This window comes from Centroberyx affinis, unplaced genomic scaffold (assembly GCF_046629955.1).
Source record: "Centroberyx affinis isolate AG114_WGS23_722 - 3 ecotype Tasmania unplaced genomic scaffold, CSIRO-AGI_Caff_v1 ptg001987l_1, whole genome shotgun sequence".
Lineage (NCBI taxonomy): Eukaryota > Metazoa > Chordata > Actinopteri > Beryciformes > Berycidae > Centroberyx > Centroberyx affinis.
In genome coordinates this window covers 351,733-376,754 of record NW_027280332.1, presented here as the reverse complement: position 1 = coordinate 376,754, position 25,022 = coordinate 351,733, and positions in this window count along the sequence as shown.

The window sequence follows — 25,022 nt, the reverse complement described above, 5'->3', positions numbered from 1 at the left end:
AACTAAACATTTTAGCCTGTGAACATAAACAGTAACAACTTTACAGTAGACACCCCCCCCCCTCTTTTGAGACAGCTGGGCCACTGTTAAAATAGGCTCTACTTTTTTTTTTTATTGCAGTGTGCTGTTTCCATGCATGTACTATGTCCTAGGCGCATGTAATGTCTGACATTCTTCCAGGTTGTTTTGGTTTGGGAGGCTGCCAGCCCCAGTTTTGCACCTCTTTGCAGGCCCAGTTTGATGTGGTGTGAATAACATTCAGACATACACACACGCCCTCATTAGCATTCATTCAGGGAAGCAATGCAGGACACCCTCTCTGCTCTGAGGGTGGCATTTGGCAAGGGCCAAATACACCTGGCAAAAAGTCTCCATCTTTCCCTAGTCCATCATATTCATTGCGTTTAGTTTTCCGTCGCGCACACCAAAACAGTCTTTGTCTCATACCAAAACATGTTTTTTGGAAACTGATTACTAGACATAGACAGTACACATTTATTTATTTTATAACAATTACATCTTAATACATTCAAATTACATCTAATCTTATTAAAAATGTATAGGCAAGTCTGATGTGATACAGTGGGGGAAAATGCTCTGCAGACTAATGATTAAATTAAAAAAAAAAGAAAGCATAAGAGAATAGTCCATTCAAATGACCCTCAGACAATCTGGCATGCAACAGCTTCTCACGCTAAGGCATGGATCCATCAGTCTAGGTCTGGAGCAACAGTGGCTATGTGAAAAAGGCTTGGCAAGAAGAAGGCACGCATTCTCCAGATCCGAATCTGTGGACTGCTGTGTCTGTTACTCTGTATAACAATCCCTCTGTCTCTTGACGTAAGACACATCCATTCTGTTACTTCATCTGTAGCATTATTGCTCAGACATTTTTTTAGTTGTTACAATCTGTTCTCCTCACACCGATGCCATTGATACTGAGACTCCCTATCATTATTGAAAAATATAAAGATATACAGGATCTTAAAATGCAAAAAATGTCCCATTCTCTCTCTCAACTAGCCATTTAAAACAGAGAAAAGGAGAAGTATTATTCCCCCTAATGGTTAAGGCAGGGTAGTTTAGTTTGCATTCCTCTGCTGAAGTTAAGTGCTATTCTGCAGTCTATTCTACAGTTTTAAGAAAATAGTATTGCAATAATCAGTCAACAGTTAAGATATGAAGGCCTACAGATGACAGCAATTCAAGTTTCTCCTTCTACTTTTCTTAACTCGTATAGAAATCCAGTAAATGTATTCCTTTAGCTGAAAAATTGTCATGGCAGTTGGCTATTGAAGACCCCTTTTTAAGTTTATCTTTGTCAATTGTCAAATATTTGAGTCTATGAAGTGGTGTGATGAGGTGCAGAGACAGATATTTGAAGGGATTTTAACTCATTTGAGCAATTACATGCTTAACTGGCCCAAGATAATCTGTCATCCAAAGCTTCTGTCTCTGGCTCTCCCTCTCTTTCCCTATCCTCCACTCTCTCATACCCTCCTACGTGGCACAAGAGAAGCTTAGAATAGTGGGATTTAGAGCACAAAAGCTTACCCTGAATAGAATGAAGGCCTCAGAGAAATTAATTGCTTCTAACAAACAGCATGACTGCTAGCATGTTTTGTGTGCCATTCTTATCAGCCTCCAGAGGTAGAGGGTGGACGACAGGTCTGGAAGGGGTGAACCTTCGAACATGGAAGTACAGTCGTTTTTACTTATTTTTGCATTATTTAAGAATCTATAACAGCAAAGGATTCATGCAGTGTTTATTTATAGGTACACAATGAGTACATCTTGTAGAGGGTATAATGTCTACGCTTACTGCATTTGAAAGGCTCAGTGCAGTCAAAATTTGAGATCAGGGAAGTAATTTAATTGATCCGTACAAACTACTGACATTAGAGACACTGATGAATATATACTAATAAACATGTAGTTCAGTGTACAAACATTGAGACTAATATACGTATATAGCCATTGACTATTTATTGCAGTATAAACAAGCAACTAGATGATGTGAAAAGACTGCATGTTTTTCCTCCAACCTAAGAAGGCTTAAACTGTATCCCAGTGATTTTTCTCAATGCACCGATTCTGGCTGAGGACAAAAACTTTGTTCAAAGGTTGAACAAATTATCATACATAATGTTTTATTGATAAGCGTCAGGCTTTCCTTTCATCAAGAAAAGAGTTTGTATGTGGATTTTTTTTCCTCCTACATCATATACAATGTGTATTACTTAATATCCTGTTTGTATCAAAGCCAGATCAGCCATAGACAACATGTGCACCATTCATTTCCCCATGAATTTAGAAAAAAAAAAAAAAAAAAAAGTTGTCTGTCTGTAACAATTAATTAACTGTAAAGTAGAGAATTGGAGAGCATTCAGGAAAGCATTAGCTAAGGCAGTTATGGGATTTGCTTTTCTGAGGGTGTGTGGCATATTTGCCCCAGTTCTGTTCTCTGCTTGCTCCCACTCCCACATGTCACCATTCTGTCTACCACCACCAGCGTGGCATCTATCATCCACCACAGACGCCACGGCACCCCACAAAAGAAGGCTGGAGCATGCACAAAGACATTTGCATTTTTGCATCTCATTATGGTTATAATTGCATGCCAGTGGAAGCAGCTCGCTCTCCATTATCTCGCGTAATTTTATCAGTGACGTTTGAAACGCATGTTTAAATGTCAATTATTGACTACAAAGAAGGAGTGACCTTTGTGGAGTCATCTCTCTCTCTCTCTCTCTCTCTCCTTCTCTTGCTCTCTCTCTCTCTCTCTCTCTCTGTCTCTCTCTCTTTATGGTCTCACAGTGGTCACTCCTTGTGTCTGTTTTGGTTGCTCTCAGTGCTGTGGTTGCTGTATGTTGACTAACTTAGTTTATCACATTTTATGACAACAGTCAGTTGACATGCATGCTGTTAATAATGTTAATATGCTCGCTGGCAGCAGCCTTTCTGAAGAACATCCCATCAAAACAACAGCTATAATAAAGAAGGCGATGATGCATGCCTCATATGTGTAAGTGATAAGTGATGAACTTAATATCAGCTCTACTTGCATCCATTAGATATGGGAAAATCTTTGCAATACAGTGGGTACATGCACCATGGCTGGCCCTGCACCATCATCACCCAGTCATCAATAAATACATAAATACAAATCAATAAATAGAGTCACAATAAATTTCATTGTAAATTTCAAGTACTCAATAAAAATGAATGAACAATCAGCCTCATTTTGGGATCTTGTATTAAGTTGTGTTGAATGCTTACAATCTTTTTGCTTTGTGTAGTAATATCTTGCATAGGTATCATATTTATCATCAAGTTAATACACGTAGGATTTTCTATAAATATATGAATTGATATGTGATAATGGCCAATTTGGATTGTTTTCTACCATCTACTGTAAGGAACTTTTCATTTAGAACATGATATATTGTATGGCATATACTGTATATAGCATCAAGGAGATGTCCTATAGATATATGAATAAGAAAATCATTCATGTAGCATTCTTAAACATGAAGTTGTTTTTCTTTGCAAAGCTATTAATATAAGATATATTGTGTTCCCAAATACATGGGCAATTTTGCCTAAAGTATCACATGTTCTCGGTTTTTGCAGTGATGTTTGAAGATTGAAAGGAGTTTAGTTTGATTGTTTAGATCCTCCTTTCATCTTCTCATTACATGGAGGTCATCCTTTGTTTTTCTCCTGAAAACTGAATAATAGATGAATAGAGAATCAACTTTCTTCTAAAATTGTCATTCATTACTCATTTGAGTTGCAGTTGTTGAATAGAAGCATTGCATTTCTCTGTGTACTCACTCTACCTGAGAAGATTGTAGCCAATGGATCATTTTCAAATTCCACATATAACGACACACAGCACAATATTGTTAATACGGTATACAATAAAACACAGTTGTATTGTAGGCACTGCATATTATTACAGCAGGATGGGAAAGCGTGTAATGAGCTGACAACCAGAGGAACCATAATCTTTAAGAGTTTATCAAACTACTTGCACCTTCTAATTAAAGGAAGCACAACCCACCAGGATACATTTACATTTGATTTGATCTGGAGCAGAAAATCTCCCTATTAGCATCCTCCTCCCCATGAATATGACAGTAATTGCAGTGTTACTCTGTTCCTGTTGTCTTTCTCTAGCTGAACACATTTAGCAAATTTACCTCGTACTGTAGGTTATTATTGTGCCATACAGTCTGGGGAATCAAATAAATCACTTAGGTTATCTTATTAATTAAGTCAAAATAAATGTGCTAGAGCTAATTTATTCTCTCCAAATACCATGGGATCTCCCACTGCAACTAATGGCATAGTCTGACATTTTACAGTCTTAACAAATAACTTGAAGTAATTCATTTAGATTTTTCCAATTAGATATCATTTCTTTTAGCTATAGCAGAGTATGTAGGTAGAGTTTGCATCAGTAAGTTGTGCAGTAGTGTCGACTGAGTTTTGTTGTGTTTTCTTTTGAAATCCTACCAGCACTGACTTAATTATGTACCAGTAAAACTAATTGAAACTTGGGGCATTTTATGAGCAAGTCTTAACTTAGATTTCAAATGTTTTTTCCTTTAACTATGTATTAGAGTAGAATATCAGGATTATACATATTAGGTCTGTGCAAGTAAGCACAAAGCATCAGCTGACATTATAACAAGCTGAATAGTTCATCACATAATTTCATACAGCACAAATTTGCACTTTTCACCTCGTATGGGCGGAGAGGACCCGCCAGCCTCTTCATTGATACTCACATTAGTGATTTAGTGAGTGTTCTCCTAGCAACAGTCCAAAGCAGATGACGACACTTAGAGCAACTGTATAACCCAGGCATATGACAGTGGTGAACCTCGGTGCCCCTGCCCTCACCCGCCCCTCAGGCCCTCAGTGGAATAACACTTGATCCATAGCTCTCGAGTCTCTCTCCACGCCTCCCTTTTATGGCCCGTGGGCATGTGAAGACCTCGAGCCAGCCGTGCTTATCTGACCCTAACCTTGGCGTATGGTGACCTTGACCTGCACCTCACCCCTTCCTCATCCTCAGGGCTACATCTGTTCCTTTCCCCAGGACACCCAAGTAGTTAGTGATATTGAAACATCACCTTGGGGTTCCATTTGTTTTCTCTGGAGAGGTCAGCGAGGGGTTGTCATTAGGACTGAACTTGATCCTCTGCTTCCCCATAAATTGGTCTGTCCATGTTAGGAGTGCACACACTGTAAATAATGAGCTTATAATGCTGAGCATGAAACGGAATCTTAGCATTGACACTCTATACTTTTCCTTATAATATTATATAGATCCATTTGAATACAGTCAAATGTTGTTACCAAAGTAAAACTACAAATCTACATTAACATGTAAAGCAGAAATGTAGCTTTTAAGGCAGATGGTGTTTGTTGGTGTAGAAGTGGTGCTTTTATCTCATGCAACCTTATTTGATATGAACGGTTAGATCTGATAGAAAAAAAGATGCAGATGCGAAACTATTATCCTTGTTGTCACTATTCTCATCAAGCAATTATAACTGCTTGAAATGTAGCTCATTGCATACAATGCTTTTCACCTGAAATAATGCATACATTGTGTCAGCCACACAATGCATTTGGGTGAACTGTCATTTCAACTCCAATGGTTTGTCCCAGGATGATATCTTGATTGTGATGCCCTTTATTATTTTGCCTAGTGTTTCAGCAGTTCTGTGATTTGGCTGACCTTTTTGGGACTCTTCCTTTTATTCTCCCCAGCAAAAACACACGTCCTTGCCACATGACTATACTGCAGAAAGACAACGTTGATATTAATATTAATGAGGATACATAGACAATGTCAGGTTTTAATGGATAATAAATTAAAGGATTCTCATTGATTGTTAACTATGCGTGCTCAATGAACATCACCCAAGGCAGGATACTGCCTTTGTAAGCAATGATATTTTAATAAATCATATGAGGGATTGAAAATGGTTTATTCTTTCCTGCCATACAGATCAAATTCAAGACAGACACCATAAAAGAAAGATGTGTTTGGGAAATGAAGGAGTAGAAAGAAGGCCTCATAGCGGTATCGTGTTCGCTAAGTAAGTGAAAATGTATTTTCCATCTCTATCAATCCCATGGTATCATATCACTCCGGAGTCAAGGGAGAGGCTAAAGGTTACAACTCTGAAACATGGCATTGATCCTAACACCTGACAGCATCTCTCTCTCTCTCTCTCTCTCTCTCTCTCTCTCTCTCTCTCTCTCTCTCTCTCTCTCACTCTCTGTCTGTCTGTCTCTCTCTGTCTCTCCCTCTCTTTCTCTTTCTCTGTCTCTCCCTCCCTCCCTCCTTGCTCTTTCTAATGATAATAAGTCATTTGCTGTTTTTGTTTCATATTACTATTCTCCTCACCATGATATATTAAATTATGAATCCCAAAAAACAAACAGAAAACATCTTAGCATTACATTATTATTACATACATATATATAGTTTAGCGGTCAAATTATTCTCTTCTCTTATTCTCTCTATTACATTGGTCCCCAGGTAAGGCTGAAACCAAAGGTGTTGTCAAACCCAGTGTTCTCTGCATATCATAAATCAGACCTAACTGACATTTTTTTAAAGAGAATGAATATCCACCCACTCTCTGTGGAAGGGCCATGGTATTTGTATGGTCAATGTGACCTTTCTCCATACCCTCTCAGATTAGGTGCACGACATAGAAAATTGCGCTCTTGCTGCAGTCCATAAATCATACCGAGCCATTTTTTTCTTTAAAGAGGTATGTAAATACCAGTGTACTAGCTAGGTAAACAACACTAACCCTGATACAAATGGCTTGAAAATTGAAGAAAAGCACCTTATTTTTCAGCTGAAATTGCTTTTGAAACCCAGTTCTGGCACATGGGATGAAGGAGCCATGAAATGATTTGTGCTGGGGGAATAGAAATGGGTTGATGATAACCACACTCGACACAGTTCCTGTGTTGGGGAGTTCTAGCAATGATCAAAGATATCATTGTTGTACATTATTTCCCCATGCAGACCCCAAATGCATCTGTATCTGAAGTGACATCCACCCCCATGCACTCAGAGTATATTTCCTTCTAGGGGACAAAGGCCCTCTACCACAGTACAGCCTGGGCCAAGCTTAACCAGTCAGCCCTGCTGCTGTGATGCAAACCTTCAGAGAACTTGCCTTAACCGTTCGTTTATATAGTAAAAGCATTTGATATGATTCAACATAAGGCCATCTACATGAAATACAAAGAATGAATGGATAAATAAATACGTACAGTTTGAATTCTTATACTATAGCTTGTACTGGCTGATATGTAAGGGCTATTGCTCTTTCACACGATGCCCAATAGAAAGTAGATGTCTATTTTAAGAGAGGTCACATTTCCAAGTAAAATAGCGGCCCATTACACATCTGAAGTTCCCCAATTTAGGAAAGAGCAAAATTCCAATTTGCCAAATTGCACTGAATGTCAGAATAATAGGACACTGTTTTGTTCAACAACAGAAATTAAAGAGAAACACCATGCTATGCCAAAGAAAAGGGCTTTGCTGTAATCTGCTACATCAAATTAGTGCATGATGATCATCTTTTTCCGTCTTTGTGTTTGTTTTTTTTTAATATTAGAGCAAACCAATGATAGTTTTAACATAAAGCATATAACATAAAATTGATTTATATTTCATGTGAATTCAAGTACAGCACTACCACGAAATAAAGATGGAAACCTAAATGTAAAATAACAGGTTGAATGGGTCCCACTCAGTCCTGTCATACAGTGTAAACACTAGGTTGCTGGGTTTGCAGCATTTGCAGCAACTGCGGGGCCTCCTGTTCCTTGGTCTGTCTCCTCGGTATCCCCATCCATGTGTAGCTGGACTTCTCCGAGCATCAAATCAAGACAAAAGGGTATTCATCTAGTCAGCATGTTAACCAAGCATAATGAGGCAGTCTGTATCATTTGGCCACGCTGTGATTACGTCTTCAAAGCCAAAAAACATGGCCATTGCAGAATGCACTGTTAGTTGCAGCAATATAGTTACCGTTTTTTAAAATCGAAACGACATCTTGGTATGGCCTTTTTGGCAACGCAACAGCACCTACGATGCCACACATTCTGTCTCAAGGAGAGCTGCCGGACACAACCCATGACAGTCAAAGGGACAGCTAATTCCCAACATCTGGTACAAGCTGCTGCTGTCCGTAGTATCACCATGATCGTGGTTTCGCCATGGTGGACACTGCTTGGCAGCGTGTGGCATCAGACTGTTGAAGAGTCACCCCCACCGTGTTCTAAGCAGAACGGACGGAGAGCAAACTGTTTCATTTCAGCACGGTGGACCATTGATGCCTGCAGTAGATCCCCTGTTATCTAATCAAACAGCACTGGTCAGTTATGATGCCAACTCCTAAATCCACAGCCGTCTGTAAAGCCGTGGGGGGAGATTAACCGCTACAGCGCCAATGTCCTACATTCAAAGACTTCCTCTTAAGATCTTTTTTTCCTGGGAAGTACAGTTATCCATACAAGCAAACACCGACAGACACACACACAGACATGCAGCCTAAAGTAAGAGTCCTTCATGCTGTAATGGGGCTATCACAAAGACCACACAGCTTGCATTTTGGAAGAAGACTCGATGCTTTCTAAACCCTGTTTGTCTCTGGCCACTAGAATATCTCAAAGAGGCTTGAGCCTCAGCCATCATAGAGCATTGGAGGATGTGTTGTGTTGCCATGTAGGTGCTGCCTTATGTCTGAGATCCCCTTATGAGCAGGAGAGGAGAATGAGAACTCACAAAGAAAGATGGCCCAAGACATTTATCTTTCCCCTCTTGCGGTCTGCAGAAGCCCTAATAAGTCCATGCGTTCTGCAATTACCCTGCTGTGTGGGTGCACTTCATTATGACCCAAGAAGCAGAAGCTCTCACATAGCAAGAAAAGAGCTCTGGGCACTTTTTTAATATTTATATCACAGTCTGGTGTGGCAGTAATGATATTAGGGAGCTGACGGAATTCTCCACCCAGCTGGACATGTTAATTGAGAAGGCAGGATTTAAAGGCAAAGTTCACGTTTGTGCAGATGGTGGGACAATGCAAGATGGCAGACCTAGGTCAGTGTCATTTCCAAGCTATACCTTAATGGCAGCAGTTATTTTTTTTTCCTTGTTCTTTTTTTTCTCCTGAAGTTTGACGCATGCTAGTCCCCGAGGTCCATAGCAGTCTTTGGGGCCTGTCCCTTTACCTCGATGCCCTTGACAGAGGACTATATTTTCTAGTTGATATAATCACAAAATTACCAACTTTGTCGAACCTCTATTTTCAGGGTTGGTGTGTGTGTGCACGCACGAACGCACACACGCACACATGTATGAGTGTGTGCATTTGCTGGGTGTGGAAGAAATTGAAGCATGAAGATATGAAGGCAAAAATGCTAATTAAAGTAAAATCAACGTTTTCATGATGTGATTTATTTATGTTTCTTTTAGCCTGGACATATCAGTTCCAAAGCAAGCTAATTTATAAAATTGGCTATCTTCGTATTAATGAGCTTTTAGGGAGAAGTGTTTTAATGAAAAAATTTGTTTGATTGAGCTATTCATCTACTTCTGTTATCAACAACTGGTAGCAGCTGTATTACAGTGGACATCTCTGCCCCCGAGAAGTGTACCTGAGAGTTTATATACCTTTCACAACATATCACATGGAACAGGAAGTAATTTCACTGGAGCCAACTGCCGTGGGGTCTAAGTTTATCTCCTACAAGTACCTGTCCCCTCACTCAGGGACCTATCCATATAAATTACATGCAACATTATGTGGCGAGAGTGTGGCCATGCAGCAATAGCATATGTATGATTTCATGTGTACCGAATAATGATACAAGATTTCAAATAGATTATTGTGACTGATCATATTATACATATTATATATTATATATTAGAACAATGTTCCCCTGCATAGGCTTCAGTGACAGTGACAGTGGAAATTATATCAATTTTAGCAATAGACATCAGTGCCATACTGCTGGGAAGTCTAACAGATGGGCTATCTTTAGCGAGATGGATACTGTCGCACCACACATCTACATCAAATTAGAGTACCCAGAGTGAGTCCATCCCCCACTCTGACCATACACCGGAAAGCAGGTGTCTGCTTAATAATTTGGTCAAAGATCAGTGAGTTAAAGGTTGAGGCCAGGGGCAGAGAGGGCCGGGGTCATCCTGGTGGTAGGGAGGTGGTGAGACATGATCTCCTCAAGTCTGGAACAGCCAAACCCCAAGGTCATCCATTAGTGCTCTGGCCCGTTGGTGCTGGAAGACCCACAATAAATTTACTGTGCACCCTTAACCCTTTTAATACTCACCATGACCCAGATGAGGAGATCATCTCCCTAAGGGAGGGGCATATTACATTATTAGCACTGTGCATCCATTGACAGCTATTATATTCTAACAATGTATTATGGGTGACTTCATAAATACTTCAACACAAATATTAAACAATACAGTACATCACAATAATTTTTACAATTTTGTTTAGTCTTGATTCCAGTATATTACCAACAACAATACATTGCCATAAAAAGTCTGCTCCTGAGTTGAGTTACTAATAATGTGAGTGAGATTGCATCTTTAATTTAAATTACTGCAAGATATTTTAATATCTAGAATCCTTCCCGTGGCCATCTGTGATCAGTTTCAAACATGCAGATGATAGTGTCAGTGCCGGACCAAATTTTTAAAGAACATTGAGTTATGACTGATCATTATCTGCTCTTTGAAACAATGTACAACATATCTACCTTTAATGCGATGCATTTTCTTATTTTAACAAGAGAAGGTGAGGCTGCAAGGAAGAAGGAGGACGAAATGTCAACAGTGTCAACCACTCCCTTTAAATAGGACTCTCCTATGATCCCTTGCTACCCTGCTCGCTCAAACCTTTCCAGGTGTCAAGACTGGGCGTCAGAAAAAGAAATTAAAGTGACATAGTGTTGACAGGAAGAAAAGACATTCCAGTTTTCGCCCCTCTCAGGACAATGGGAGAGCCATCACCCAGGCTGAGACACAGGCACTAATGAATCAAGCAACACCTGAACTTCTGCAGTGCAGGGGACTTTTGGCCTGGGGCACCCATATAGTGTCATTGATAATGGGATCCTGTATTGGACTGCTGTTGATTTGATGTCTTCCTCAACCTCTCCCATGGCCTGCCATTTTGACACGGGTTAATTTTGCCCCTTGCTCATACAGACATCCTCTTAGAGGGTGTTGCACAAGTGTTAGGTCTTCATCTTTTCCCGTCATATCGCCCCTCTCAGAGCCTAAAGACCGAGCAGTGTTATATTAAGCAAAGGCCGTTCAGCTGAATATATTTCAACAGCAAGGAGTGTGTCTGTAATAATGCGTGTGGGTGGCTGAGGATTTGTTGAAATAAGGTGCAGTGCTGTTTTAGTTTATTTAGAATAGTGTTAAGTTGCCATGGAGCATTTTATTTCTTATACAATATATTGTTTTATATTAGTATTGGAAAAAATGTCTTATGATATACGATACACATAAATAGTAAATAGATTAGATTGGAAAATTTTAGTGGTAGCACTGTTCATAGTATTGTAGTGTAGCTGTAGTAAACACAGTTATTTACTGGTGTATTGTTCTCAAGCTGAACATAATAATGGTGTTAATTAAAGTGAATGGCGAATTATAAGAAATAGTGATTTTAGTTCATGCAGTTTCTCCTAGCTTAAGTGGACAGCTGAGTGCACTGTGCATGAGCAATATGCTGCATGACAGTCTAGTTGCTGGAAAAACAGCACCAGTGACTTTTTCACTGTTGGGGAATCTTCCATATCACCCACACCCCCCACCCCCCTACACACACATGCACACACAGACACACACACAATTTTCATACATCTTTTGACTTTGCTGTCTTATAGGCTGTCTTGCGTTTGCCCCCGCCCCCCCCCCCCCCCCCCCCCCCCCCCCCCCCACACACCCCCCCCCCCACACACCCCCACACCCCCACACCCCACACACACACACACACCCACCCCCCATCCCCCTCGCGTATGGCTGGTGGCTCCTTTGTGTGACCTGTTCTCACACTGTTCCATCTCCACATCACGCAGCCAGCCTTTCACAGCAGCAATTCAACAGCAACAATCACACACTCACGCCTCAAAAAAGACCTCTTGCTCCCTTTGCCAACCAATTAAGGGCCATCTGGGCTTGGATGCAATAAGAAAGCTATTACACAATCATAACAATTTTCATATTTTCATGATATGTTTTTGATGCGGAGTCTAAAATATTTTTTAAAAAGCACAGCATTGCTTCTGTGATATGTCTTTACTTCCTTGGAAAAAAAACAAAAAACAATTTTAAAACAGGCAGTGATAGTGCACTCATGAATATTTTTGTTTTGTTAATTTGCGGAGAGCCAGTGGAGGGCCAACACAGTTTAAAAACATGACAGTCCTTGCCATTGCTTTTGAAGCCGCCATGCAAGTGTGTGATTCCTGATGAACTTGAGGTCATAGATTCCCAGTGGCTGCGTAGGGCAGGGAATGGAGAGCAGCAGGGTTCAGGCCTTGGGTCACTGAAGCTTCAGAAGTGGCCAGCCAGCTTTGTCCCAGGAGGGATGATGGTGACGGATTCACTGGTGTTTTCTCAAGGTCCACTGAACCCTGCAGCAAAGACTCCAACTTAGAGCCTACAGAAAGAGGGAGCACTCCTCTCATCTCCAGTTCACAGAACTCCAAAAGAGGGGCAGTCTGGAAGGCTTCCAGGATGCCTCCAGATACACGAAATCCAGCCGCAACCTCATGGTGGCACTGCCAAACCTCATTTCCCTCTCTTCTTCCACATATAATCTGCAGTAGACATTAGGCCTGTGACATGCACAGTAATGGTTCATTCCCCCATTGTAGGGAAGTGTTGAACCACTGTGTTGTCAAGTAGGCTTTATAAGAAGAAAATATATGAATAGAAACTCAACCATGTTTTTTTTTTTTTTTCTCACTCTAAGTTAAAAGGCTTACTTACCCCTAATCAAAATGGCAGGCCCATTGGCATGGTATATCCCAGCTGTGGCCCTGGCGTGGCTTTTCCCTTCTCCCCGTACATTGTTCTGGGCAGCACATCCAAGAGCTCTTGCTGTGTTATGTACTTAACTGAGGTCAGAGTTGTCATTATCTGGGTCTTGTTGGCACTAAGGCCTCCTCTGATGATAGGCCTCCCTTTCAGACCTGCAGCTTTTAGCACTCCCTAAGAGTTAACCTCTGTGAAGACCAGGCAATCGACCACCTGCAAATGTAGCCCAGGGCTGGAACTCTGTTTAAAGTAGTATGCTTTATGACATTCTGCCACATGTGTGCTGTTCACTCTGACCTTTTGTAAGTTTAGCACAGATGCTTCGAGATTTACCTCTGATCTTTTTTTTTCATTTTTTTATTGGGGATTAGTAAAGTTTATATGTACAGATAGGAGACTTATGTTCAATTGCTAATTAGGTGCCTCAAAATGACAAGAGGCCAGAACCATGTCATCCAAAAACAAGGTAAAATCCAACACCCAGATTCAAGCGCAATAAAAAATTATATATGCATATGAGCTCAAGTAAAATGTAACCATTATTTTCTATAGTTTTATCTAGTATCCTGATTTCAAAGCTTGTACAATATTGATAGATATAAATCTTTTAAAATGGATCCTTTTCAGAATTTTGTCATGAGTTGGTGGGGAAAAAAGACAACAGAGGTTGTCGAGGTCGATGTGTTATTTCTTGAACTAAGCACTGTAGTTTCCATTCTAGCAATATTTCCTCATTCATGTTAGCCCCATGGTGTTATCCTTGAAGGAATTATTTTTCAGAATATACTGCATTTTGAAAAGATTTCATCTCTTCCCCCTGCCTCCCTCTCTATCCCTCTCTCTCTGTCTCTCTCTTACTCACACACACAGCCACATACACACAATCAGACATACACAACCCCTCTTAAAACTGGCTCTCCCCCCTATAGCAATTTTGTCAGAAGTTGACAATGTCTTGATTTAGTTGTCTGGCTGTTCCGGCCAGTTTTCCCTGCTGCGCTAATGTGAACAGGACATCCCGCTGGGCACCAAAGAATACCACTTCACGGCAGCCGCATAGCTGGCAGCTTTTATTTATGGCGCTACCGAAATGAATGGGTATTAGTGTCCAAACATTTCACCATGCTCCTGCAGCCACACACAAAAGCCACTGATTTCCAGCAAATCTGCACTTATTTTATTCAAGAAGACTAAAGCTAGGGAGAGGGAGAGAGACAGAGAGACAGAGAAAGAGAGAGAGAAAACATTTATAATGACTTAAAAGACCTCAAAAGAAGAATAGGCATTGCGTTTGAAAAGGATTTACGAGACAGAAATCGAAAAGAAAAAGAGGCACCTCAATTTCATTGCATTTTCCTCAAAGTTGAAATGGAAAATATCTATATCCTGAAAATGACTATGGCTCGGATTCACAATAACTGTACCTCCTCTGCAATCACCAAGTTTTCAGTTGCTCTGTTTTACCCAGCACTACAAAGTGTTGTATTTTATAGGATTATACTGACATGAATAGGAATTTGCTAAAAATAGTCAATAAAAGGTATCTTCACGCATCGCTCTTGTTACCATGTTGCAATCTAGACTGAGTTCACTCTTGTTAACCTATGAAATGCAAGTGGAAGTTTCCCACTAGACAGCAGTAGCAGTGATGACTCCTCTTGGCTCTTCTGGAGGGAGCAGGCTGAGGCAGAGTGGGACTCCGGTCTCCTGGCCTGGCTCTGCACTTTGCCTGGCCTCTGTGTCCAGGACCTCATCAGCACAGAGTCCGTCTGTCCCCGTGTCCCTGCCACTCACCCCCCTGCTCTTCATTTGTCATTCCTGCCCTTCTGCAAACACACTCGGCTGACATTTTGAAAAACTCTGGCATTCACCCTCAATATGGATTTTTGTTGATTATAGCTTTCTGTCTGTGAAGATTGCACGTATTATTGACTTTGCAATCCCACGACTATTTGCACAGCTTTTCTCCCCTCTGCATCTCGGTGAAGTCCAGCAATAATATACTCCCTAGATTCTCATAACCTCTTTCCATTATCCTTTCTTTTTTTCATATTTTTCTATTTTTTTCAATCTGTTTTTCCCATATATTTTACTAATCCCCTTTGGCCTCGACCCTTTCTTTATGCCATCAGAGATCAGAGTTTCTGCAAAGCTTCGGTCACTGATGTCATTAAGATTGGGATCTGATACACTAGATGTCCGTTGGTTAAATGCCCCTGGCCTGAACTCCCTATTGTCCCCTAATTCCAAGCGGCAGCTCTGTTTCACTTGCTGCATAATAGCCCACAGGTTAAAGTTCTGCTGCTTTTGCTTTGAATTTACATCTTTCACAGGCTCCAGTCTCTTGTTCCGAGCTGGCGTATTTTTTTTTTCTTCCTTTCATTTCTAGCGAGCCTCATTGCCTTCAGGCAGCAAGGCTATTTGCGCTGTAGCTTGCCTGACGATCTCCCACAACCAGGCATCTTTTGGAGGGTCAGAGGAGCGCAACTTGACTTAACAGGTCAACGTAAGTGGGCTCCGCCCCTCTCCAGAGGGGAAGCCATGGAGCCCTCCATTAGGAGCTGACCTCCACGCTGCACTGGTCTGGCCCCAGCCAGGGTATCACATGGCTCTGCCTGAGACAGGCTGCTCATTAAAGCCTGCTGCCCATAGCAGGATTAGGCCTTTTCATGGTTTATCCTCTACTCTGACAACTGACAATGGGCTAGGATAGCTGCTTCAAATGGAGTGTGCATATGAATCATGGAATTATAATTGCTCTTTCATGATGAGAATATTGGAAAATCTATCCACATCCACAATGCAAAGAATTAATTGGGGTCTGTTTTCAAGGGCACATTGCTACACTATATGATTACAAGAAAATAGGAAGGGTAGTAATGAGGCATTTCAAATACAGCACAGGATCTTTTTACTGTTCCTGTATACAGACCACTGTTTGTACACACACACACACACACACACACACACACACACACACACACACACACACACACACACACACACACACACACACACACACAAACACACACACACACAGGCACATACTCACTGACCTCTTTCCCTTCCTGTAACCCTTACTCACCGTACTTTTACTCAAAGTTTCACTGCAGTTAATACACAATGGAGTGCCCTGTTTACTTGTGTTGTGATGTTTTCAAAGAGCAACCCTATTAACAGTGGTGGCCCATTCCCTACGACCCAGTCACGGCTATACGCAACGGTGTGCAGGTTACGGAGCGCTGAGGCTGGGACACCAAGCGGGAAGCCAAGATGACACTGCCTCTTGAGCTGCGTGGGAGGGAGAGGGCTGGTGATAGCAAGGCAGCGGAGCCACTATCTGCAGCACCAAGCCCCAGTCATGCTTCCTATTTACACTGCAACACTGGCTGTTTTCATTATTCATATTTCATGTGGTATCATGGCATGAAAGAGAGTTATTTCCTTCATGGTGGAGGGCAGGTTATGGCTGGCTCTCAGGTCACAAGGCTCACAACAAGTGTGTGTGTGTGTGTGTGTGTGTGTGTGTGTTTGGGGGGGCGGGGGGGTGCTTTCTGGATTGAAGGCATCAAAACAGTCTGCGCAAATAAAAGAGAAGCATTTCTGCTGAGACGTAAAAACCCAGTCCTCTGTAGTTACAGGTATAGCTTTACATAAATCTGATGAGTGAAAATTTAAATTAATGATATAAAAATGTAAAGCTGAAATTAACACCTTTAAATCATTGGTTGTAATTATGCAATAAGTAAAAAAAAATTAAATAATCAATACCTAATTATAAGTGTGAACAACACCATTGTCATTTACATATGTAGTGAACTCAAAGATTTTTCACACTAGTCTCTATTTAACACAATGTGATAAGGAACAGGTACATCTAAAAAGGTGTTAATGAACTGTTGATTTAATGCGCTCCCTATCCACCTGTCAGTAAAAAATTTATACATGTTTGACGTCTGTTTTTATATTAGCTTTTCTGCGAGTTGGAATGGCTGCTGTGTGAAAGATAATCAATGAGTAGATACATTTGTATTTATATCTAGTGTGTGGTATATTTTTTAACTTTGCCAAATCTTACAGAGCTCTTACACAATTGTTAATATTTCTAGATATTGTTTAACAATAGTTTCTTTCAGTTATTTTTTGGTAAAAAGTTTACCTGTTTAGCCTACATTCAGTATTATTTATCTTTTTATTATAATGACCACAAAATCACCATGGCATTTAAAAGGACCAAATGTATATGTAATTAATTTACTTTTGTAAGCAAAGCAGGAATTCTTTTGGAGAGCTGTCAAAAAGAGAAAGAGGCCAGAGAAAAGAAGAAGTGAAACTCTGTTAGCAACGCAATTAAACTCTGGTAATGAGGTCAGACATCAGATCCAGTGCAAGCGATATCATTACACAGGCTGAACGGACGGGCCGCTCCAGCTGCCGTGCTCTCGCTGTGGGATTAGACTCACTGTCCTGAGGGCAGCACTTTTACTAGGCTGACCTCTGCCTGCCACTGGGGCACCAGCCACCCCCCGGGCTCCTGGGGTGCCAGTGGCACCAACAGGACTGGGGAGAAGTGAACTGTGCTGCCACGTGGGATGACAGGACTCGGCACTCCATTGGGAAGCACAGAGACAGGCAGGCACCAGCACACAATCTAGTCTGTGTTGCCAACTACGAATTACTGGGTTCCTCTATTTCTGTCAGCTCATTTGTGAAAACCAACTAACAATGACAAGGTGATAAAAGGACATTGTATCAGTGATTAGAGTGCTGCGTTTGGACCTGTTGATGGATAAGATATGACTCCCAAATAAAACGCAACTTCATGATGTCTTTCTGGAAAATGAATCCTATCTATTTAGTTAAAATCATGGTTCATACTCGCAAACAAGATTGAAATAATGAAACATACAGATTGGTAGCAGTCTAATTTTCTTTCCCTATTGTCTAAAGCCCCGTTTGCAAAGTCCCTAGCAGGAGTCGGCTTAATTTGTCTTTTCTTATTTGGTCTGCTTGTGTGTTTTGTGCTGTTCTCTTTTTGTCTCCCATGATTACTTTGAGGATATCATTATGACATTCAGCAGCAACAAGAATTCTTCTGTTCTAATTCATATCAATTAGTAGGGGATGGTAATTCAAACTGACGGCACAGTGTATCTTGAAAGGCTTGCGAGGATGTTGTGGCGGGAGCATCACTATGCAGCCAAAAGCCACCCTCCTTTCCCCTTTCTTCCCCATTTCTGTCTTTCAGTCCGCAACAAGGGGCTCCAAGCAAAGAGGACAATACGAGTCGGAGCCAGTACTTTGATAATTAGTTATTGATTGAGAACAATGGCACGGCGTACACTGTCGTATTAGCTAGACGCCAGTAGGTCGCGACACCAAGAGCAGCCATCAAGAAATGAGGGCCAAAACATGCCTGACTCCCCTAATAAGATATTCCTTCATGTTTTTCTCTTTCATTTCCCTCTTCTTTTTCCTTCCTCAGGCATGTTAGTGTTTGGGCTACATGGGGTCAAAAGTATTAATGCTTGTGCACAAACGAGCGCCTGATGAAGGAGAATTTAATTAGAGAATGCCCACTCAAGCTCTCCATACTAGATTTCCCGGTTTTCTTTCTTTCTTTCTTTTTTTTTTTTAATTTTGTCTGACGTTCCACACAAGTCAACAATGGCCATAAAAAGCATTTGAAATTGCCAGTGTGAATTTGCTGGCACTGCTAGCGTCGCCGTTACAATGTACAGAAATAGTGATGGCGCAAATGAAATATGTATAAAAATACTGTGAAGTAGTGTCACATATCCAAGACCACCCATATATGAAGCATATGTCTTTCAGAATTGTACATAATGGCAAGAGTCTATTGAAATTTTTGGTCTAATCTTGGTCAGGATTAAAATAGGGAAAAGGGAAAATAAACAGTATGCATTATGTTTTCACACAACAAATGACTGGTGAGCTGTCTGAAGCGCATGCTTTCTAGCAATGTGGCAGGCTGAAGTGAAAACAGATGCACTCCACCAAACATATTGATGGCTGTATGCTTGCAATGGCTGATGCATGTCAGAGATGGTGTCATTTTAGTAAAAGTTTGGCTTTTAACCAAGCCATGTTTACATATAATAGAATATCCTCAAATAATTGGTAGGTCTCGTCACTAAAGAGGAATGTGTCAGGTTTGGCGTCGGCGTGAAAGAAGCCCCTTAACTCATTTCACCTGATCCACGGCCTGTAAAGATGCACCTGGCATTAAACAGACAGGGCAGCAGCGTCAACTGAACAATGGAGGACTGTCAGGACCGACAGCAGGGCACGGCTCCACCATCACTGCTCTGACAGCGAGGGCCTCAGAGGGTAAACTGCTTTGCTGGAACTAATTAAACAGATGAAGTTATGACATGAATATGCAGATGTTGTTTACATTTTACCATATGGTATTATTTCAGGTAATAACGCACAGGAGAGGCTTCCCACTCATTAATGTGAAGGGATGGAGTGAAAACACTGTCTATCAAGAGACACTCGGAGCGTGTTCGAGAAATATGATCAGACTGACACTTGGGTGTTGAAATCTATTTCGAGCCACTCAATTAACATACATGTTGATAGCTATTACAGTTTGATTTAAACTAATAGTATACTGGACGTTGGACAGGGTTTTTATTATCTAAAGTAGAGGGATCTTAGAATTTATCACAACATTTATATCAGGGATGAGGCTATATTAAAATTTAGGAGTGTTACCTAGCATGATGGGTTTTTAAATAACTAGCCCACAGCTTCCTATAGGCACATAAATTTAATATTGTCACATGTTTAGTTACATTTTGTTTCTGCTGTATGTTGGAATCTAACTGTAGGTTCCCACACAGAACCTGGTTGTTACAGAACAGTTTCTCAGCCTTAGTACACATGCCATGTACCCATTCAATCGTTTAATACTCAATGCACAACCTCCATTTAACTCAACTTCTTTTTTTTTTTTTCGCAAAGTGTTAAAAGTACTGGAACTGTCTGAGTTCCTTTTCCACAGTTTGGTGTGCAGCCTTACCATTCCCCCGGAGCGGGTGCTGAGAGGTTAAGAGGGAAAGGGCCGATGGAGTCGCGTTTAGTAAGAAGTGTGGGATCATGGGGGCCAGCTGGTGGGGTGATGGGGAGCGTAATTGTGCCCGCTGTGTGGATAGGGTGGGGGGGGTGAGAGGATGGGGTGAGAAGCCCTGGAAAAAAGGGAGGGGAGGGGACACCTCAATTACCTGTGCTCCCTCTGACCCCGCTCTCCCTCTGTCTCTCCACGGACAGCCCCACTGTCTGAGGGGCGGGGCGCATTTCCACAGGCAGACGCACATCCCCCTCCTTTGTTCAAGATAGCATTCACTCCTTTTCCTGAGCAACGTAAACTTAATTGCAACAATCTGTTCTCTCACGCATCGTACCTTTCTCTTTTGTTTGTCATTCATTCTCTCTGTTTTTTTTTTTTTTTTATCAAAGCATTTTTCCCGTTGTGTACTTTTGTTTGATCACGGAACTTGGCCGTGCGATATCAGATTAAAGATGTACAACAGAATAAAAAGCAAATTTACCTGAACTGAGCAGTTCTCTCAAACATATTCAGCAGGTTACATGCAGCTGTCATAGTTTATTTTGGAGCTTCTGCTTGGGCTAATACAGTAAGTGACAGAGACTGGTGTAAAATCAATACTTCACAGGAGTGTGATGTCTTAATAAACTCTCTGTGTTGTTCAGACAGGAAAGCTAGACATGTACGAGAAGGACTACAGCGCAGGCCATTGTGAAGCTGTCAAGTCTGGCCCTCAAAAGCAGATGAAGCTGTCAGATTATTAATATATTTATACTGACAGGCCCCAAGTCCACCCCTAGAACCCTCCCCTCTTTCAGTGTCCCTCAAAAAATATGCTCAGCTTCAAAGACGGAGGCCAAGGGGTTGGATGCAAGGTCAGAGGCCAAATACATTTTGAAAGCAAATTCTCTTCCTTTTGCAACCTGTTTTTATTGCTGTCGCTCCCCTACTCTGCGGCGACCATTCAGCTGAAACTTAGGCTGAATTGGCAGCAGCTTTCAAAGCGCTTGGCAGCCTGGTGATCCTCAGGAGCTCTCAGCTGACATCTCTCTGGGCTTGTCTATGCTCTGGGGTCAGCGCAAGCCCTGACTCCCAGGACCCACTCACTCAGGCGCTACCATGAGTCAGTCCCGGAGACTGAAATTAAAATGTGAAAAGCTGTGCGACTGAAGGCATTCCTCGCCCCCCATGGCATTTTCCTTTCTTTGTGACAGTTCCTCTGAGACTGCTTTTTCTTTCATGTTTCTTTTTTCCCTTTAGATTATTTAACAACATGCGAACAGAGCTGTCAAGGAGAGACATGCTTGATCGACAGAGCAAGGGAGTGTTTTAGTCAACATGGGGTTAAATTCGATTTTCTGCATGTTCAGTACGGTAGTCTCAAGCCAGTTATTGCCGTAGCTTGATGTTTTTTGATGGATCAATTATCCATTATAACATGTTGTGAAGCCAAACATAAAGGCGACTATGACACCTGTCACAATCTTCTATTAGGGTAAGGAAATTGAAATAATTTAATGACAGCTAATTTAGTCTTTGTTTTGAATCTCATTATGGGCACAGTAATTGTGTTCTATAAAAAAACTGGAAGTGAAATATGACTGTGCACTCAAAGTAAAGTACCCCAGCTAGAACTATTAATTTGATATCTCTCAATGAAAACAGAACTGAATAAATTGTGCTTTATCAGATTCAGACAAACACAAGTTTGAAACGACTATAAGATCTCAGGGCTTTTTTTCTACTTTAAAATCCAGTTTAGATTAAGTTTACGGTAGAGATAACACTGTATAAATTACAGAGCCAAAAAAAAAAAACACAACTGTGAAAAATAGCAAAACATCAATATTAGATACTATATTGGATAATTTTATATATATATATATATACAAAGATGTTATGAGTGTAATTAATATATAATCTGAGAACCCAGAAAAAAAAGAATATTCTATATTTTTATACATTGTTTTGGTTAACTTTGCGATACAAAATATTATCAACTGTATATCATCATCTGTATGGCCCAGAGGTGTTGTGACACTGATTCTAACATAGGCCAAAAAATATTTCCCCCGGCGGTCTGAAATCTTAATGAGAATTTAGAATTATCGCTACATCATATTTTAGCATCGCGCTCCCTAATAAGTCAGAGATATTACCTTCGATAGGAACAAAAGCGCGGCGAGCTGAATAGACGTGATATGCTTGTCAGTAACGTGTATGTGAGAAAGCTGCGTGGGAGCGTCTTATCGGTAACATGTGTGCATATACTTGAATTTGCAAGTAAAGAGCCTTATTGGGATTACCCATGGTACATTCTAGTTGGTATCATAAAGAGAAAGAGGGAGTAGATGTGTCTCTTTTTTTTCAGGGATTCGGTAAGCTCTCTGTCAATGGTTTTGAGTTGAATTGCCTTGGATAGCTCCCCTCATTCCATGGAATGATCTCAGACCTAATTTACTGGGCAGCTCAGGATCCAAAGCATACAAGGCTGTCCTCTGCATAGAATGTGTGAAATAGATAGAGCACCCATCCCTCAGATGTGCTGAAGTAATCTTCAGCCAGAGCTGGTCCAGCAGGCCTCACCCCTAAAGGGATTGATGCAGTGTCAAAACCTTTGGCTCAGGGGTCAGCCTCTCTTCTTGCCTCCCCAATCTGACAAAAGCTGAATTTCTTTCCCTCACTATTCGTTTCTCTTTTTTCTTCTATTGAATTCATCAGCGAGGGAGGCATGAGATGTGAGATGTGAATGAAACATTTTCATTAGAAGGGAGGAGAATCCCCGGTCAGAGACAAGGCCGGACCTGATCTGAGCCAATGACATCCCCACCAATTCTTTTTTTTGTCCTCCTTACTTTCCCCAGCTGTCACTCTCTGTGGTATGTGGCAGGCTGATTGAAATCAGCACTGTGTCAGGGCCGTCATATCTCAGAAAGACATAAAACATGCAGAAACATCAATAAGCAACAGGCCGCTGACAGCTCTCAGCCACCGATGCTGGCACGGGGAGATGAGGGGAAGGTTAGGACTCTGGGGGGATGCTGTGCAGTTGAAGTGTCTTCTCCAGGCTTCACTGAGACCCAGGGAAGACAAGATAAAGTCTATCAGGTTATCGCCTAGTTCAAGTTGCTTCTCGGACAGCAAGGCCACTGGGACGCGGGATGTCAGGAGATCTGTGTGTCCGCGCACGTGTGTACATGTGTGTGTGTGTGTGTGTGTGTGTGTACAGTATGTGCGCGGGGGGGGGTGTTTCTGTGGGTCTGTATGCGTGTGTTCATGCAGGTGTATTTAGGGAAAGAAAGAAACTGCACATGCTACACACCTGAAGTGATTTTGACTTTGCATTATTTAAGTTATCTAAATTCAGGCAAAGAAATTGTTTGAAAAAGTTGTGCCATGCGTATACAATATTATATCTCTTGGTTATTGTGATGATGTGGCTTACCTGAAAAAATATATTGCCTACTGCAATATTGCAAATAAGAATGGCAGAGATTTTTTGTCTTGTGCTTGTAAAATAAGAATAGTTATACCCAATAGTGATGCCCGAGAGATACTTGGGGATTTTCAGTGTGTATTTAAGTCACTAATAGGAGGTAAAGGTGATAGTCTGTTAAATCACAGCCTGACACTACCTATTACCACTGCTAATTAGGCAAGTTTTTAGCCCAGAAAACTGCTGAATCTCTCATTTCTCAGGCTGAATAATGGTCATCACGCTACCCTAACCTACCTGTTTAGAATTATGATACTGGACAAATAATCAGTTCTACAGGATCCTGACTTTGACGAGATAAATTCACCAGTAATTAGCATGCCACTGAAGACGGCGAAGGGAGCGGAGTTTTGGCTGAAGTCGGAAGTTTCCCCGAAGTTGAAGCCTATTATTTTCGTGTTGATGGTTCAACGTTGTGGACAGGAGCCCATCTGCATATCATATGTGACTCCCATTATTTTATGTTTCTCTCTGCTAACAGCGCCTCCCAGCACTCCTCCATGTTCTCCTCCATCTGCCTCCTGTCCATTGATCAGCCTTCCAGGGCATCAGTCTGTTTAACATCTGCTACAAGTTCCACCAGCTCAGGTAACTATCTAGCTGCTCTCCACCGCCTATTGATCTTCATGTCCACCTGCAGGAACATCTGTTTCAGTGTGTCTTTTGTCAACTCAACCAGCTACCTTTCGCTCCACGGCTTGTTCACTTTCACTCACTCTCACAAAGAGATTTCACTCCCAGTGCTTGTTAAGTTGGTGTTCATGATGTTCTAATAATGAATAATAAAGTAGTCATTCATAATAATTTCTGAATTGGTCCTCTGTAAATAGAGGGTGCTACTGGAAAATTAATCATACTCTATGTTTTTTTTTTTAAGTTGTACGTTTTCTATATTTAATTCTAAGCTTGTTTGTGATTTACTCACACAAAATTGTACTTTTGCAGAAGCTATTGAACTTCTAAAGGCTACAATTTGTGGTGGCGAGATAGTTTATAAACACTGTTGAGCCACAGCTTTGACTAAATCAGAAAGTAATTGCACTCAGAACATATTTATCTATCCTATTTATTCAATACTCTTGATTTCATCTGCTGCATTATAAAACCAAACAATTACAAATTATTATATTTGCAGAAAATAATATTTAATCAAGACGAGTGAATACACAAAGAAAACCACATATGGCAAAATCTGTTATTTAAAAAGTAAAAATTTAATTTTCCTCCTTGACTGTGTGCTGTAAAATGTGCTGTAAATTGCCAATTTAAAAATACAAATAATTCAGTTGTTTAGAAATCATGACAAGAAA